General features: G+C 43.6%; 1 protein-coding gene and 1 non-coding gene across 2 annotated transcripts in view; both read right to left on the bottom strand.

Moving 5' to 3' along the window:
* Positions 1 to 16193, bottom strand: part of Tmem266 (transmembrane protein 266) — a 95419-nt gene extending 79226 nt beyond the window's left edge. The window contains exon 1 of the mRNA XM_010625994.2: positions 16122 to 16193. The gene's annotated coding sequence lies outside the window, so the exon portion shown is untranslated. The remainder of the gene's footprint in view (positions 1 to 16121) is intronic.
* LOC117283395 lies at positions 14144 to 14249 on the bottom strand. Its single transcript, XR_004514372.1, has one exon. It is a non-coding gene; the product is annotated as a U6 spliceosomal RNA (small nuclear RNA).
* Position 16194: the final 1 nt, after the last annotated feature.

The following is a 16194-nucleotide window of genomic DNA, read 5'->3' on the forward strand; positions in this document are numbered from 1 at the left end:
TTTTTCACACCAGAGGAACTATTTGGTATTTACTCAATTGTGTCCTTATTTCACTTAAAAGAGTATAGCCTCAATGTGCATCCATTTAGCTATAAAAGTTTCTAGTTTCTCATTCCTTATGGCTGAGTAGTACTCCATTTTATAGAAAACCCACATCTTCTTTATCTAGTCTCCAGTTGATGGGCATTTGGGTTGTTTCCAAGTTTTAGCTATTATAAACTGTGCCGCTAGAAACATGGGTTCACATATCACTGTGGTATGATTATTTTACTTCTTTTGGAAAGATACCCAGCAGAGGGATAGCTGGGTCAAATGGAACCTCTAATCCTAGTTATGTTTAACTTCATAAGAAACTGCCAACCAGCTTTCCAAACTGCTTACACCATTTTATAACATCAGCCATGTATGAGAATTCTAGTTGCCCAAAGATGTCTTTTTTTGAAGTGCAAATATGATCATACTATTTCTCTAACTAAAACTCCTCTCTCCTCGGCTCTTTCCAAAGATGCCTTGATTCCAGAGGAAATAGACCAGGTCTTCCATCAACTGGGTCTCAACTGTTAGTCTTTATTTTCCTTTCTGCACAAGCTCTTTCACTTCATTCACACCTCCCTCATTCTGTTCTCTACTTCCAGAAGTTCTTTCACATGTCTGCGTGAGCCCTTCCCTCTGCCAGAATGCCATTTCTATTTGCATAGACAAAGCCTACTCATCTTTTCAGAGATATTTGCTGATTATTTCAATCTGCATTTCCACACCTGAGTTAACTGTCCCTATTTTGTACTCCCCAAACATTCAAGGAGTCCCCCATAATATTCTGCTCAAAGCATTAGAGCAGATTATTTTCCTCTCTCTCCCTGAGCAGACACTCTCTCCTTCCCTTTCTTCCGCCACCGAGTGATGTTAGTCTACTACCAGATACTCTGCTAGGAGATGTGTATAGAACTGTGAGTTAAAACAGTCTCTATCCTTGTTCTCACAGAGCTTATGGTAGAGTGGAAGTATAGTCACGTAACTGCACGAATAAGTGGAGAGTCAGAAACTGCACTGAGTGCTCTGAACAAAGAAAGTGATGGGACTACCAGTCTGGAAAAGAAACCTGACCTAAATGGGAGCAGAGGTGAGGGCCTGGGAAGGTCCCCTGAGGAAAGAATGCTTGAGCTGGGATTAAAGGATATGTAAGAGATAATCAGGTGAAGGATGCTCCTTCTCTGTGGTGGGAGTAGACATGGGACTGTCAAAGATACTGAAATTTAGCTGGGAAGGCTGGAGAAAAGAGAATAGGAGCCTCATGTGAGGAAGAGAGCAGGAGACCAGATGATGCTAAGGATTTGGTTATCATTTTGCTTGAGACCAAGGAACAGAACTGGAGTAGCATCCTGTGTCAACTCCAATGTCTCCCCAGGTGAGTCATGGAACCTACTGGTCATCCTGCATAATATACAATTGTTGATTAATAACTTTTACAAGTGTTCAAGAAGCTTGACAGCTAAAGAAAAGACAGCTACATGTAGCATCTTATGTTGAATGCAGGGTTAAGGGTAGAGTGTTTTTTCAACAAAGGCATGACTTGAGCCCGTTGAAGAAATCTAACCAATGGAGGAAAGATGAAATCTGTACATACAGTTCTGACCCAGGCGGGAAGGGACAGAATCACATATACAAAGTTGACTGGTTCTGTTTAAGAAGACTAATTCTTCCTTTGAGGCAAGAGAATGGAGAGGACAATGGGGAAGTTCTAGAGAAAAACACTGCTGCTGGGAGAGATGTTGTTACAGCAGGTAGTGTAGAGGGCACTTTACCAAATCTTCATGGTGCTGTCAGATGGTGGTGCCGTAGATCATGCCTGTGATCCCAGAAGGGTAGATTTACGGAGTGGTGATTGGCTATTTTGGATGTTTTTGCACATATTCACTGTCTCACTAAATATTCATAACTCTTCAAAGTATATGGGTTTATCTCCAATCTATGGCTATGGACATGTAGGTGCATGGAGGTTAAGAACCTTACCTAAACCTACACTGGCAATGAGTGGCTAAACTGGAATTGGAACCTGGTCCATTGGGATCTACTGCAAGAAGCCATGGCATGTGGAGCCCAGTCATTCAGTTTCCTTCTCCCTGTTTATACATGGTTTGCTCCAGTATGGCTGGAATGTCACCTTTAGTGTGTCAAGGCATACTGCAAGGTAATAAATATGGTTTTGCCTATGCAGCGGTGGTTGGCCATCACTGGCCTATAGGATGGGTTTACTTTACATAGTGTGCAAGTGAAATAAGAAATAAAGCAACTTGAAAATGTAGAATATTTGGCATAGCACAGATTGCAGTAGCCCTTCTTTGTGGGGGATATGTCCCAACACCCCCATTAGATGCTTGAAACCATGCACAGTATCAAATTCAGTATCTGCTATTTTTCCTATACAAATAGACCTAGATAAACATTCACTTTTTACTTGAAAGAAGCACTGTATGGCTTCTTCTTGGCACACCTGAACTGCTAGCATCACTAATTTTGTGCTAGAGACCTATTAAGTAAAATAAGGGTTACCTGAACACGGCATTGTGACACTGGGACAGCAACTCTGATAACTGAGATGGCTCCTGAGTGAACTTTTAAGTTGAATACACAAATGTCAAGATGCAATAACTTGGATTGTAACCAGAATAATTACACTTAAAATATAAATCTGTCTTGGTAGGAGAAAAGGCTGCTTTGGAAAAATCCCCAGTGTCCACAGAGAGCTACAAAGCTATGAAGGTTCTGCGCCAGGAGACAGGTGGCCACAGCAGCAAGGAGCAGCAGGTAGGCTGGGGCTGGCTTCATAGTGAGAGCAGTGCTGCTGAAGGACTCTTAGTCAGAGGAGGGCAGGAGAACTTATGGCTTAGTGGCTGATCAAATGTGGAACAGCGGCGCCTTCAGGGATCTTAAAAGGAGACATGTTGTGTTTCATTGCACCGGTAGGGTAGCCTCTCGATTCCTGCCAACGATCCTGATGCTGTCTTGTAGTTCTTGCACTTACAAATCAATGGTTGTTTATTTAGTCTGTGGTGTAGTTGACCTTACATTTACTCTGCCTTATTCAAGCGGCACTCCAGCCATGGCATTTTTCCCACCTTAGGACCTGTAGTGGGTTGAATGGTGCCCCACCCCCATCCAGGGCCACCCAGACTTCACAATGTGACCTTATTTATAAAGACTATTTTTGCAGGTGTGATTGGTTTAAGAAAAGGGCATACTGCCTGGCCATGTTAGCACATGCCTATAATCCCAGTTACTGAGTAGGCTGAAACAGGAGGGTAGCAAGATAGAGAAAAGCTTGACCTTACCTCACAATAAAACTTGAAAACAGAGGGGCTGGGAATGTAGCTCAGTGGTAGAGAATTGTCTAGCATGAATAAGACCTTAGGTTCAATTCCTAGAAGTGCAAATAAAAGGCGGGGGTCAGGATCATACTAGATTAAGTGGCTCTAAAACCCAATAAAGTGTGTCCTTATGAGAAAAGGCAGAGAAGAAAAAAGAAACCATGAGAATAAGAGGCAAAAACTGGTGTTTTGCTGTCAAAGTACAGCTTTACTGACAGAGGCAAGGACAGATTCTCCCCAGAGAATGTGGGGACAAGGAGGACGGCCCTGCCAATACTTTGACTTTGGACTTCTCTGCTCCAGAACTGTGAGAGAATACATTTCTGTTATTTTAGGCAACTGACTTTTATCATCTAGTCTGTGGCCTGCTGTCCTTTCTTAGAGCAGCCACAGAAAACTAAGGAATGGGGGAGCAAGGTTGTTCTATCCCTCAGCTGCTCCTCAGGTCTCTTGCATTTAAGTGCTAGGACAAAATTCCGATAAACTTGTATGCTGGATTTTGAGTTGAAGCAGAAGAGTGATGTCCCTCAGGCTGTGCAGAAAGCTCACTGGTGACATTAGTCAGTATCTGGAAGACCTGAAGGCTGTGCACTGAAGTCTCCTTCTATGGCCAGTGAGTGCTGGGGTGTGGCCTGTAGTTGTCAATCTCAAGGCCAGGTCAACCTTAGCATGACAAGCTGGACCATGCTATTCAGATTACAAGAAAGAAAAACCAGGCTGCATATCTTGTTTTATCTGTCTGTGTGCAAACAAGCAAGCTTCCTTCTGCTTCCTTCCAAAATGCTCATGCTCACTACCAGGGTCCCTGGGTTGAACACTTGACAGGTGACTGTAAGTCAGATAGAATCAAACCAAAGAGGAAGAACCCTTAGGGGCTCCGTCCAGGCCACAGAAAAGCACAGCAACTGCCCTACCCACTGTACCCCAGCTAAACACAGTCTCCAGCACCAGAGTTCAGGACCCCAGAATGTGCAGCACTCACTGAAAATGTGTAGTTCTGGTTTCTCTTCTCTGTGCTCAGGAGTCACTTCCACCCATAGCAGTCTCTAAATGAAGTGTTAAATAACTGCTACTCAATTGCAACGATGTTCTGAATGTGGCTCCCTAATATCCCAAAGCAGTCACCTTGACCAAGGCATCAGGTTCTTTCAAGTCCACAAGTACAATGTTTATTCCTGTAAGAATGAATACCACCTGTATTAATTTCCTGTGACTGCTCTAAAAGTTACCAAAATATGGTATCTTAATAGAAATGTATTCTCTCACAGTTCTGGGGGCCACAGCCCAAAACCAAGGTGGTCAGCAAGGCTAAGATCCCTCTAAAGGTTCCAGGGAAGAATATGCCCCGCTTCTTCTAGCTTCCGATGTTCCTTGGCATCATTCCTATCTCCATCTCCATGGTCACACCACTGTCCTCTATACTATGTGAGTAAATTCTGCCTCTCCTAGGACACTTGTGATGATATGTATGGCCTCATTGATAATCCAGAATTAGCTTCTCATCTCAAGATCCCTAATTTATTTACATCTACAAACTCTCTTCTCAAATAAGGTAGCACCTACAAAACTGAGAGATTTGGCATCCTTTCTTTTGAGGTTGTCTATTTTTTGGGTCACCACGTCACTCTTGGAAGATTTTTGAAGACTGGGAGTTTACCTGTTTTGATATGTCCTCAGTGTCTCCCCCATGAATGAGAATGAATAGGTAAATTCAGGGAATCTTATTTCTGATTTCTAAGGCACCTTAGCACCACAATGCACAACATTAACATTCCTCTAAAAGAGAATCCAGGGCAGGGGGGTTTAAGTCAGTGGTTCTATCGCCTCACAAGCACAAGGTCCCAAGTTCAATCCCTGGTACAAAAAAAAGAAAAAAACAAACAAACAAAAAAAACAGAGAGACACAGAATCCAGGACTGTTACCCTACAGATCCCTCAAACACATGGGCTTCATGTGTGCATGGTTCAGTGTGCACTACCTCTGACACTGACAGCATTAATTGTGATCACATTCTACATTATCTTTATGAGTGCAAGGGAAGACCATTCTTTATTCAGAGGCAAGACAAAACTACCCATTTTCTTGGAAGTTCTAAGAGAAGAGAATATTTTGGGTCAAGTTATTTAGAAGACTAGATGACCATCTGCTGGAGGCTGAGGTGTTAAAGGGAAAGTTCTCTGATCTAACTGGTAACTGACAAAACAGCCAGAAAACAGGAGAGGTGGTTTGCTGTCAAGAAATAGGCAGTGATCATCAGGAAGGAAAGTTTGAGGCTCAGAGAGTCACCTTCTCCTCACTGAGAGGATTTGGTGAGGAATCTGTGTAGAAAAAATACAGCCTCAATTAAAAAATGTACATGAATGTAGAACAGACCCCTAGGAATCCAAACACCTGACATTCCTATTTAGAGGGCAAAGTCTCTCGTGTGACTCATTTTGGTCACTCTCAGTTTCAAATAATTGAAGCAATAAAATTAGGAAAATTGCTCAACTTAGGAGTCCCTAACTAGTCCTAGCAACAGGAAGACACAGATTCTGGTGTCTGAATCTTCATCTCAAATATAAGTCATGACCTTTAAGGTGCTGAATACAATGCTCAACTTTGTAGCCACTTTACATGCAACTGATCACACACGTTCTCCTGAAACACTTCCCTCCCTTGGCTTTCAAAAGACCATACCAACTGGTTTTCTCTCCCCTCATCAGATGTTCCTTCTATTTCCTTTGCTCGGTTTTCCTCTGGGCCTCTGAAGGTCTCATTACTCTGACCTCTGGTCTATCTATACTTTCTTCTAGGGCCTAGGTGAGCTTGTTCAATCTCATAATCTACAAGGTCACCTGTGTAAGCTGTCTAGAATTTCTATCTACATCCCCATCTTCTCTGAACTCCAGATGTGCGTATCCAACTGCCTGTTTGACATCTTCAATTAGATTCCTAATAGACTGTAAAATGTAACATGATTGAAACAGAACTCCTCATTTCTCCCACTTAAAATCGGCTCCTCCTCCATCTCCACCTCAGTAAATGGCAGTTTCATCTCTAGAGCTGTTCAGCCTAAAAATCTTAAAGTCAATCTTAACTCTTTTTCTCTCCCACTCTGTACCCAACCCATCGGCAAATCCCATTTGCTCTACCTTCAAAATCTGCCATCCAGAATCCAACCACTTGCCCCCATATCCACTGACGGCACCCTGAGTCCCCTACCTTTACGTAGGTCACCAAATCTCCCAACCGTCCTCCCTTTTCTTCCCTACACCCTGTAAACTATCACAACATAGCCACCGTGTCATGTCATGTCATCCTTCTGCCTTCAGCACTCTAAAAGGTGTTCCTTTCATAAATATTATGAAATTCAAGTTCTGACTGTGGTCGACAAGGCTACCTAAGTGCCCTTTCCAGTTTTATCGTGCATCCCCTTAATTCCATCAGTCTCATTACACAGGAATCTTTGTTGGCCTCAGAAAATTACTAAACTGAAAATGTAAGACACTAAAGCTTACTATAAAATATAACACAAAGAGGTGATTTGAGACATCAGTAACAAAGTGTGTTCACCATAGAGTCCTGTATTTAATGGGTACAGAGTTTTCAACTTTGAAAGATGAGAAGTGTCTGGATATGGTTGGTGGTGAAGGCTAATAATAATGTGAATGTACTATTTAACACTACTGAATTACACACTTAAAACAGTAGAGTTTATGTTATATGTATTTTACCACAGTTAAAGATTAAAAACCATTTAGGTATATATATAAGTCTGAAGGACAGGCACAAAAATGGCTAATAGTTTATCTATAGGTAGGATTGCAGACAATCCTATTACAAAGGATTACTTATAATTTGTCTATCTTTTTTATAGTTTTTCTGTTATGTGCAACTTTGATATGTTACATAATAAAAATGCAAATAAAGTGGCATATGACTTTACACCTAGTATGGCAATAATATCTGACTACATACATAATTCAGAAACAAACTATGCGTCATCAACTATAGGCCATCAAGTGTGGTCAATTTCACGTGACTTATCTTCACAGCAACTGGACAAGCCACCTTTAATCTAAATATGGGAGCATCCAGGATCTCAAATATAGACTCAGTAGAGAATCTAGATGTTACCTGTCTGACACAGGCCAATCACGCCACAGATGAACAAGATGTTGTAAAATTCTATCTTTCTAAGGTGTCATTTGATAACGTAGCGTCTTTTGACATAGACCAGCTAGAGAGCTGCCTCCAGTGTATAATTAAGGGGTTCAGATAGACTGAGGTTTACTTCTGCCAAATGCCATAAAACATAACCAAAAGACAATTTGTAAAGCCAGCCCATGCTGTGAATTATTTTTTCCTGCTGCTTTAAGGCTCTGCAAGGTTAGCGGAATAGATAAATTATTCTGGTAACCAAACCACAAACCCCAGTCTCATCGCTGGATAGGAGACAATATCAGGACCTAGAAAAGTGAAGACACTTGTGTGAAGTCACAGTCCTAGTTTGTGGGAGAGCTAAAACTAGACCCCAGAAATCTTGATCTATTCTTCTAGTGCTTTTAAAATTTAGAATGCAATGGCAATAAAGTGAGTATTACAATAAAGTTACAAGAATTTTCAGTTTTCCAAGTTGTGTTTGTACCATACTGTAATCTACTAGTTGTACAATACGTGTGTACATTATATAACAATGTACAAACCTTAATTTAAGATACTATATTGATAAAAATGTTAATTATCACCTGAGTCTTGGTGCCAATACATTTGCTACACACAGGGTTGCCAATAACCTTCAATTTGTAAAAAAAAAAAAATGCAGTATCTGTGATATACAATATAGCAGTGTGCAATCAAAGTTTGCTTGTCTAGTCTTTGGAAAAGAAGAAGAATCAGTAACAGTCTGAACATAGCTACAACTAGAAATGGCTTTATTTTCCTCTGACCTCTGTCTTCAACTTGTCCTACTGGTATTCTTTGTCCTGAGCTTTGGTGACAACTTTGAAGTCTCCATAGCTTTTTCATTACAATTACAAAAACTATTTCAAGTAAGGCTAATTTTCAGGTGTCAAAACACTTTTAATATGGTCTAACTCAAATCTTCAACTTCCTCTCCTGTTCAAAGCTCCTCTAGTCCTGGCCTGGAGGGACACAAAGGCTAAATGGCCCACAGGCCATAGCTCTGGGGTTTCTGGAGGTCTTGCAGCCACCTCCAGAGGGTCTGCATTGGGAGCTCTTGGTCCCCTTTCCTCCATATTGGCAGAGTGAGGGACAGGCCATCTTGCTCTGCCACATATTGCCCAGGGACCCAACTCTTCTTGAATATCTAGTCTTTCCTCACACAGGCTCCTGGTGGACAAGGTGGCCAGATCAATTCAACTCTTTTTTTTTTCATCAGTTTTGGGGAGATTTGCCTACCTGTGCTTTGTCAGGAGGTGGAACTACTCATCACTGGACAACTCCACAGCACGCTGTGAGAGGCACCCTGAATGAGGCAATGCAGGAAGAGACACTTCTCCCTCTGAGAGAGAGACAGGGAGAGGAGTAGGTGGGATCCTGGGGACAGGGGATCTGCTGTGGGCTAATGAGAGGGAGGGCTGCCCTATGACCACTCCCTCACCCTCTGGACAGGAACAACCCTGAGGGTAGCTTCCTCCCAGGGACCAAACAGGGTGGCTGTCCTTCACCTGCCATGTGGCACTAACAGATCCCTTCCTACCTTCCTTCCAGTGCCCGGTGTCCCTGTCTGCAACACAGGGAGATGATGACTATCTGTCACCATTTGCACTACTGAGAGCTGAAGTACCCATCCTTTTGAAGGAATCCCAAGGTAGGTGAATGACAAGTGGCTCTGTCGCCCACTCTGAAAGAACGGGGAGAGGTGCCTGCTGTGTAGCACAGCATGGGAATGTGACGTGGGCTCTCCCAAAGCTGTGCGATCCTTCATAAGGGTGCACGTGTCTCACTGTGGTGGTATGAGAGACCTCAGGTTATGGCAGCAACGTGGGCCTGATGCCCAGGGTGCTCCTGCTGCCAGGCTACTGTTCTTCTTTTTTGAGCTGCCTCTCCAACATCTTATGATTCTGCAGAAAAGAAAGGCCACATTCTTCTGTAATAAATATGTTGGCTCATCTCACAACTCCCTTGTCAATTATTTTCTTCCTTGTCTCCCTCTATGCTACGGCCCAGAAGCCAAAGTACTTGAATTCTCAAACTCAAAGTGTTAAGAACTGGTCATGTAATGTAGTTCTGAGTGATGATGAAGAAGAATATGTTCCTTTCTCAGATATGTTAAAATTCCTACTGTGTATGAAGCACAGTACTAAATGCTGAGGATGTTTTTTCAAAGTATAAATCCCAGCTGGTGTCCTTGAGTAATTTGGTGGAAAAAGGTGGGCTCCTTGCCCCAAGGAGGGTGGCTTAGGCTAAAAGTCCTTGCCTGACTCTTCCTCCTCTGCTAAGGAAGGAGGGGCCAAGTGGGAAGGGACCAGGTGCCCTGTGGGAACTGCAGGGACGAAGGCTCAGAATCAGATACACACTGGGAAGTGGCAGGGAGTAAAAGGAGCTCCATTTTAGGGGCTGTGTCCCCTGGAGGAATTGGGTTTATTAGGAAGACATAGGGCATGTGAACAGGAAGTCACAGTGGTCAAAGGTGACATTTAGCTCCTCTTCTCCCCATTTCACTGACAAGGAAATGGGGGCACAGAGGGTTAAATGGCTTATTTAATGTTACAGTTATCCCATGCTCTGCCCACCCACCGAGCTGCTTTCTGACAGAGCAGGAGTATGAGAGGGCAGAAGACAGACAGATTTGGAGGAAGGAGCTGCCAAGAGAGCATTTCAGGGAGTGGAAGAGTAGAAGGGGTCAGATGCTGCTGAGCCATCAGGAATGAAACCCGAGAGACAGCCACTGGATTTGTGAAGAGGCAGTCACTGGTGACCTTTGCGAGTTGTGTTTCAGTACAGCAGTGGGGACAAGCGTTCCTTGCAGAGCACCAAGCAGGGAGTGATACCAGATAGAGACCTTGGGTGACATCACCAGCGAAAAGACAGGAAGAGATGGAGACAAATTTTCAAGCTTTTCTTCTGAGATTCTCCCAAAATAATGGGATCTTTTCTTTATTTGAAGGAGTGAAATGCGCCCCCCTTCCTTTGTTTTGATAGACAAAAATAACAAATTTTAGCAATCCTAGTAAGGAGACTCAGCAAGAATCACAGAATTTTTTTTTTAAATGCTGTTACATTCAGGTAAAATGCAATGATTTTACTATTTGGAGGGAAACTATTAGGAAGGAAGGCTACAAGATCTTACACATTGCGCTGGCTGGACACATGGCAGTTGTCACTACAGTGAGAGGACTCTGGATGAGATAACTTCCTCAGATTTGTTCCGAGCCAAAGGAAAGCGGCTGAAAGCACTGCCTGTGTTACAGCCTGACACGGAGTCCAGCCAGCACTCCTCAACATCATAAAACTTATCAAAATTCTTTCTTTAAAGTGCAGTTAGAATTGGAGTTGCAAGCCTCTGTCCTAGCTTCTGGGTGATCCCTATTACACATCAAAAGTAGTTTTAGGAAGGCTGTGTTTTGTGAAGGGAAAATTCTACTAATGACAGATAATTCTGACCACGGGGGCAGCAATTTAATTAGAGGCAGCAGGAGAAAAAGAGGGGAAGGTGAGAGAGAGGAAGAGGAAGATAAAGAGAGGGGGAAGAGGAGAAAGAAAAGAGAGAGAGAAAGCTGCTCTGTGCCTCGGGGGCCGTTTTCTCAAGATATCCTGTGACTGTTAACTCCCTTCAGCATCTAGTGTAGTCCTGACTGAAGTTCTAAGATTGAATTAGTTCCCAAAGGCCCTATGATGTTGCTGCAGCCCAACGACACTATTGCAAACTACAGACATATGAAAGACGTGGGGACAGTCTGAGAGTGCTGGGGCCAAAGGAACCTCAGGCTGTGGTGCTCTTGGCGACTGCTTACAGCCCAGGTCGGCAATCATGAAGGTGTTGATAAGAAACAGCAAGCTATCACAGGCAGTGCTCGATTAATCCACCTAGGTGAAAAGCCAAAGAACAGACCACAGTTTCCCTTCCTACTATGCCAGTGGGAGAGCTGGCAGTGCAGAAGCAGTCTGGAGTCTCCCCCTTTGGTTCTTCAAATACATCATGAACTCCAAGTAGGTGCTTTTCTTCACCACAGCCTCTTCCCCATACACCCCAATCTTTCCATCTATCTGGGAGGTGGCTCCTACCCTGATGCTAGCCACAAAGTAAGATAATCTTCCTGGTTTTTCTCCACTTTCCTTAAAGCCCGCCCCCCTAAATTACATATAAAGCCTTTCACTGCTCATGCAGGTGACAGTAACGGCTAACAAAGCAAGAGGCATGGGATTCAGGGCTGGAAGGATTCAAGACAATACACTGACTAGCAGTTCTCACCTTGGTGGCAAGCAAAGCCCCTGTCTTTGGCACATTCATTCTATGGGGGATGTGGGCAAGGAACTTAGGAACACCTGAATTCAGCAGGTCAACACAGCAAGGCAGGGAAGACAGGCAGGAACAGCTGGTGGGGGGTGCTCTGAAAGGCATAGATAGATGTCAAGCCAAACCCATAGGAGGAGTGGGAACAAATCACACAGACATGTGCAGGAAGAGGAAGAGAGAGGAAGCCACTAGTGCTAGAGCCCCAAGGTAGGGGACAGCAAGGAGGCCAGGGTAGAGGGAAGAGAATAGGATGGGAGGCCAGTGAACTTGGGGAGGAGAACACATATCCTCTTGCAATTAGGGCAGCAAAAGGGACAGAGCTGGAGTCTGAGCCACGCTGACTTGCACTCTCAGCTGTGCTCTGGTATTGGGTATCTTGGCTTCCCCTCTCCTCATCTCACCCTGCAAAGGGTGTGGAATGTGACAGCGCCTCCCACAGAACACAGCACAAGCCAGGTCCTATCCAAGACTGCCAGTCCCTCTGTCTTTGCCTGGTTACAGGGCTTCTCCTATCTAGTGCCCACTGTGGTGGAATAAAAGGTGTCTAAAACAGGATATTCCTGGTCTTTCAAAAGGTCCCAGTATGCATTACACCCAAGTCCAGGAACAGACTTCACCTAGGCATAGTACAGTATCTTGACAAACAGTACATTTTAATTCTGCATTAAAAATTCTGGAGGAATCCATACTGCACTGCTCACTGTGGTCATTGTTAAGGGCCAAGGTTACCAAAGACTTTGACCACTGACTTTCAACTTTTTGTAATTTTGAAATGACTGAACATTCTACAAGGAGCACACATTACATTCACAAGCAGAAATCGCAAGACAGGCTTATGTGGATATAAGGGAACTGATCTCCTGGCCCTGTTTAGTATCAGTACTGTGTGGCATCCATCGCATACTGCCCCCAAGGCACCTAGTGCAATCAACTGTGGAAATTTTTACAGCTCCTCAGCAGGGAAAGTGGGCACAGAGAAGCCCAAAGGCAGAGCGATGGGCACTCAGATGAGTCCAGGCCAGAGGAGAAGGTTCGGGAGGAATAAAACCTGAGGTGGTCCTCAGCTGTCATCTACACAGTTCAGTGGATTCTGTTTAAAAGGGGACAGAAAGTGAACCACTTTCTAAATAAAATGAAAATTTGCTATGGTTGCTACCAAGGAAATAGAAACTGATGAAAAGCAGGTATTTCAAAGTAAGCTGACTGTGAACTTCTTTTGTGAGTTGAGACTGTCAATGTTGAAAAGACAATCCTTTCTTTTGAGACAAGGTCTTGCTAAATAATTCAGGCTGGCCTTGAATTTACTATGTAGCCCAGATGGGCCTCAAACTCACAGCAGTCCTCCTGCCTTGGCCTCCCAAGCGTTGAGATTACAGGTGTGCACCACCATGCTTGGCCCAAAATTTCATTTTGGAGAATATTAAATTAAGGAATACTATGAGAAAAACTAGACTTCACAGATAAGAAGCTTTTAAGGCCAGTCAAGGGAACATAGATTTCCTGGTTCCCAGGGTTTTATTTAATGGATCAAAAGTTGCATTATAACCAGTGAGTTCTATATCTTAGAAAACTGAGTTCTCCCTTCCCTCCAAAAATACACTTTTGGTAAGGGGAATAAAAATTATGCATAAGCATCCATAATGGCCCATATGGCTTTTCCCAGTTTAAAAATACATTTCAAGGGGAAAAAATGTAGTCTAGACTCATTTTTACATCCACTGAACTGGACTTTGTACCAAAAGGGGTACCTGGCTCTGTATAAATGAAATTCTGCTGGAATGGGAGGCAGCAGACTAGTTCATCTCTCACCTGCAATTTTACGACACTCCCAAATGGAGGGAAGAGGGATGTGTCCCACAGGAAAATCCACCTCTTCCCTAGGAATCAAGCAATGCCTCTCTTGGCTTTCTGCTACTTCCCCAGTACAATACCATCAGGCTTCCACTTGAGTTTATTTGATCATTGGCTGGAAATCCTCAGGGCAGAAAAATTCCACCTCAGCACTTCCATAAGCACCAGGCAATGCACTCTTCCAAAACTGAGTGTTTCCCACGAGGCAAGACTGCTATACACAATGCTTTACTGTCACCAGAACACAGTCCAGTATAATGGAAAAGGTAACATCCGGGCTTCTCTAAGAGCAGTTACATTGCCCAAGGAAGAACACAAGAGCTTACAGAATTTGCAAGAGACAATCTTATATTTCGTACTTAATAGTATTTATCAATTGATCATTAAAAGCTATAGTTTCAGTGGTATGTATTTTTCAAATAATTTCTTATACTGTATTCACCTATGGTATACCTTTTTTAAAAAAATATGGAACACTTCACAAATTCGCACATCACCCTGTGCAGGGGCCATGCTAATCTTCTCTGTCTCATTTCAATTTTAGTATATATGTTGCCAAAGTGAACAAACCTATACTTTTTTCACCACTATCTCAATAGCAGGAATTTGTAACAAAATCCCAAGCCTGCCTTACAATGTTATTTGTCAAAAAAATGTTTAAATACTTATCCATAGTGGAATGCACACATTCCAATAAATTTGAATGAATCATTGATACAATTGTGGAGAGGTGAGCTCGTGGTCCATGGCTGGTCTGGATTCTTTCACCCCACTAAGGCACGCACAGGAAAGTGATGTGTTGTTGTGATGACTGGCAGTGAGACCAGGAGATAACATGCAGAGATGAGATTGTGAAAAACATAAGCAATTAATTCATATACACTTTGAAGGTTTAAATCAAGAGTGAAGCAGCTGCATAAACTTAACTGCTTACGTAGGAGGGTTCAACAGGAGGATCTTAGTACCCATTTTTTAAAGTAGGTTTAGTGTCCACAAAAAAAAAAAAAAAAAAAAAAAAAAAAAGCCCACATAGGCTCTTTCTGAAACAAGTTTCTCTTATTGAAAAAAACCACAAAAAAGTTGATGTGGAATCTATGAAAAGGAAAACCAGATCCAAATTGGTGTGCTCATGCATAAGCTTGCACCATGGGATTAAAGATGGTCCTCCTCCCTTGTCCCTCACCCCAATAATCAGATGCAGTTGAGGCTACATCCTTGCCATAGCTCTGACAATGTGACCTTGGGCAAGAAAGTTAACCTAAATCTTAGGGTCCTCATCTTCAATGTGGTGGTAACACATTGCTGTGAAGATTCACGCATAAACAGCTTTAGCTCAGCCCTTGGTATACACAAGCACCCTCAGAGTTAGATGTCTCACTCTGATCCAGCCCTCATACTCCAACATCTTGTAATAACCATTTCTAGCTCTTATTGTTCTTTTCATCACATTATTTTGGGAGAAGAAACAGGTAAACAGTTATACACATCACACTTTTCTGACTGTTGCTCAAAGTAACGTGAATAGCCAGGGGAATAGGTAACACATACTTAAGAGAAATCCAGTCCTTAGGATTCAATGTTACAGGTATGCATATAGAACATAAACTGTATTATTTCAACCTATGTCATCTGAAGCATCACAGCGTAGATTTTATTTTTTAAAAAAAAATGCCAACCAGCATTAAAGAGAATAGAATAAACCCACATGGGCCTATAGCCATCTCAGTATTGGGAACTGGGAACTGGGATGGAGTATGAGGCTCTCCTGGGGTCTGACTTCCAACAGGTGGCTAGTTTTAGGTATTTTCAAATGCAAAATCTTAATGAGTTTGAGTATACAAGTCTCAGGGATTCCGTTCAAGGCCGCTTTGGGAATCCATAAAAGCAGTTCTCTGGGTCTAAGCCTCCCTGGGAGTTAGCAGGGACCTGTCCCTAGATGGAACCTGTTCCCCGAACAGGGTTCTGGCCTGCCAGTGAAAACCCACCGTCCTTTCCAGCCAGCCCAGCCCAGCCTGCACTGGGTGCTCCTGGTAGCGAAGGAACCACCAGGACTGGAAGTGGTCACGACCCACCAAACCACAGATCCCCGGGGTGCGGTGTTTCCACCTCTCTACCTCGTCTGAAAACTGAAAACCAGCGCCTGCTTGCCCTACTGCAATGGGATTCCCCAGCAGCAGCACTCCCCCCAGCTTGCATGATTTATTAATAAATGCAAGATGGCACACGGAGGCAAAGCACGGGAGGAATCTGCAGCTGGGCCCGACCCAGGGCAGTTTGCAAAAATAAGAAGCATGTGACCAGCAGCGGATCCCCGGGCTGGACCGAAGCCCCGGGCTGCCCCGAGCACGCACCCTGCGGGCTCTGGGCCAGGGATGAAGGTCAGGGCTATACCCAATCCTGGGCACGCACCCTGCACCCTGCACCCGGTAGGGACACATACCTGCTGCTGTTGGCGTCTGCGGCGCTTTGCCCAGCCAGCTCTGCTCCTCGCTGCCTCCGCCCCCCGCCCGCCT

The sequence above is a fragment of the Fukomys damarensis genome, unplaced genomic scaffold, assembly GCF_012274545.1.
Source record: "Fukomys damarensis isolate Sample0158 unplaced genomic scaffold, DMR_v1.0_HiC HiC_scaffold_25, whole genome shotgun sequence".
Classification (NCBI taxonomy): domain Eukaryota; kingdom Metazoa; phylum Chordata; class Mammalia; order Rodentia; family Bathyergidae; genus Fukomys; species Fukomys damarensis.